Source organism: Solanum dulcamara, chromosome 11 (genome assembly GCF_947179165.1).
Source record: "Solanum dulcamara chromosome 11, daSolDulc1.2, whole genome shotgun sequence".
Classification (NCBI taxonomy): Eukaryota; Viridiplantae; Streptophyta; class Magnoliopsida; order Solanales; family Solanaceae; genus Solanum; species Solanum dulcamara.
The window spans coordinates 19,916,932-19,920,077 of record NC_077247.1 but is presented as its reverse complement, the minus strand read 5'-3'; the positions used below and the strand labels follow the sequence as shown (position 1 = coordinate 19,920,077).

The 3,146-nt window shown below is 38.3% G+C and overlaps 1 long non-coding RNA gene across 2 annotated transcripts; it reads right to left on the bottom strand.

Moving 5' to 3' along the window:
• Window positions 1–576: 576 nt before the first annotated feature.
• Window positions 577–2,767, bottom strand: LOC129874497 (uncharacterized). Of its 2 annotated transcripts, XR_008762908.1 has the most exons (4): window positions 2,666–2,767; window positions 2,480–2,575; window positions 1,815–1,861; window positions 577–819 (listed from the first exon to the last, which is right to left on the bottom strand). It is a non-coding gene; the product is annotated as an uncharacterized LOC129874497 (long non-coding RNA). The 2 variants fall into 2 exon arrangements; XR_008762907.1 differs by lacking the exons at window positions 2,480–2,575; window positions 2,666–2,767 and having other exon boundaries at window positions 1,815–2,151.
• Window positions 2,768–3,146: the final 379 nt, after the last annotated feature.

Below are 3,146 nucleotides of genomic sequence, written 5' to 3'. Positions count from 1 at the left end.
ATCATATTCATGATATTTTTCATTGTATTGAATGCAAAATCTAGCGAGTTAGGTAACATCTAATTTACCTCCTTGCCCTTCTTAGACGTATCTCATTCATCTCCTCCCGGTTTCAAAATATATATTTTACTAACCCTCGCCCTGGATCTCAGAGTACTATCTCCTCCCAGTCTCAAGTAACTTAGACAAAGTTTATCCCTTCTTTCAAAGTCAGACTCTTCAAATTTCTATTGTGAATTTATATTCCTAATCACTACCTCCCTCCTAAGAAAGCAATGAATAGGGCAAGTTCTTAATGTGTGCATTCACTAAGAAAGACTTTTGAATGAAGAAATCACAATACATGCAAAAAAATTACTAATATCAATCCTACTTTTGCCTATTTTAGTTAATTCGTCATGGTTCCCATGTCACGACCCAACTCCGTAGGCCATGACTGGTGCCCGAGTTGGGCACCCATACGTACCCTTAGCCCCACTTAGTACATTAATCAAATAAACATAGGTAATGATCAGAAGGGATCTCTAAATAGATCACAAAATAGATATAACGCACGAGGGCCGATAGGCCATAACGAAACACACAAAACCCAAAACATATATACAAAACCCACATCTCATGTCTACAGACCTCTACAGACTGATATCCTAGTCATATGACGGGACAGGGCCCCGCCGTACCCTGAACAACGTATATATATATATATATATATACAACAGAAAGTGTCAGTACCCAAAATAGGGCTCCGGACAAAGGAGCACTGTCGACCAACATGGTGGATGTCCTAAGCGAGCGGATCAGCAAACCAATCATCTGTACCTGCGGGCATGTAATGTAGCCCCCGAAGAAAGGGGGTCAGTACGGAAAATGTACTGAGTATGTAAAGCATGGACTGAAATCAGTAAAGTCATTACTAGAGCAAAATGTACAAAAATGAGCAAAATATCCAAAAATATCAAATGTTTATCAAACCACATATAATGGATTGTAATAAGTAAAGTCATTACCGCGATAGAATGTACAAAAATGAGCAAAATGTCCGGAGATATCAAATGCTGATCAAAACCTCAGATAATGTATACAGAAAAACATATGCCATATCCGGCCCCATTATGGGACTCGGTGAAAAAAGTGTGGTCGCCCTCCCATCATCGGCGCCACGGCACAGCATAACACCAGAGTAGGGAATATCTCTGTAACAAATCATATCATATCAGATGGCCATATCAAATCATATCATATCATATCACAAACATATATGTACATGGCACAGCATAACTCCGTGGCATAATATTTACCACCCCATGGTACATGTCATACCTGCCCCCTCACGTCGGGACACGGCGAATAATGCAGAGAAATACGCACGAAAACAAAACACGGCCCGGGCTCGGTGAAGGAAGCATTGGGGCATCCACGAGTGGAGTAGTGAGAAACTAATGCAAATTAAATCATATTTGAGACTCAATGGAATAATCAGAATGAGCTATCATTTAAAAATCGAGACGAGACCTATGTCAAGTACCTTTCAAAAGTTGCCCTGGATTATATCAGAATAAATCTTCTGGAATCATATAGACGTATCGAATCATAATAAAATACCTTTTGGAAATCAAGGGATTGTCCATCCTAATGGCTCTAGGAATAGGAACCTCTTTGAAATTATATAAAAGTCATATTTTTGTTTCATAAATACCATACCAAAACAAATATTAGCTTTACATACTTATGTCAAAACATGAAAATCGAAAGAGTATGCTTTACATACTTATAATAAATACATGCCAAAAGAAAGAAAGGTTCGCTTTACATACCTCTTACGGATTACTCTTAACTATGCTCGCCTCGTCGTCTCTTGAACCTATTTAACATGAAATTAATACTAAGGTTAATAAACTTTCACTTTCCAATTTCCAACTCTACACCCAAGTAACCATAGGAATCATTTCCTTATCTATGTCTCTCGACTAGTTTATTACTAGCTCCGAATCTACCGAAAATCGGGCAGCATCTCCCCTGTAACTTGAACATCCCCGAGTTTTCAACTCGGCCACCATGTCAACAACCATACCAACAACAACAGCCAGCAGCATGTATACAATTAAATCACTTCAACTTTACACAATACAAGCTCTATACAACTCATTCTAAACTACGGTACCAAAATAGAGTTTTTAACCTTTATTTCGTAAAATATGTAATCATACCAAACGGAGGGTTGTGTGTCTGCAAACAGCAGAAACCACATCCATTTTTGAGTACTTTACAGCCCTGCAACACGCAATTAAACCACCACCAAACTGCAGCACCACAACAACAACACACTACGCGACTTCGATTTAACTACTACGACTTCCATTTAGTTTGTTTCCAACGTCAAACATCCTTATACATTTTTTTCCACTTCCAGCATATTTTAAGACATGTAATATACTTCATAACATCATCATAAAGTCCAGTTCAAAACAGAAAACTTTACCTTTCCCGAAATTCACCAAAACTCGCCAAAACTTGCCTCGGAATTTCCTTTCGCGCAGCTGAAACTTAGGGACTGTTTGGTAACGTTCTGGGCTGCCTAAAACCATAAAATTTCATTAATAACATCTTCATAACATCATGGTATATCTCATATGATTAATTCTTGGAACGGAATCGGAGAACTTACCTTTTTCTCCTCCCAAAATCGTAGTTTTTCCTTGTTTCTAGCCTAAGTTTCTCTTCTCTTCTCTTTTTTTTTTCTTGTAATTTCGGTTTCCCTTGCCCTTGAACACTCTAGATGAGTGTGGAAATTAATGAGTCATAAGACTCATATATATATATACAACTTTAGGGGTGACACATGTTATCCCCTAAGTGGTGACACGTGTCAAGCCCTAAGTGGTGACAAATGTCAAGATCTAAGTGGTGACACATGTCAAGGTTTCATTGGTCCAACACACCCCTCTTCTCCAATCATGGGATGACATGTGGCATGTGGGTCCCACATGAGTCTTCTTGAAGACTTTGTGAAATTCCCATTTTACCCCTAGCCTTCCACAATATTACCATAGGCCACTTTGCGAATTTTCCTTTTTGCCCTTTGCCTTTTCCAATATTTCCACACTATTAATGATCATAAATAATATTCATATCCAACTTGTATATTA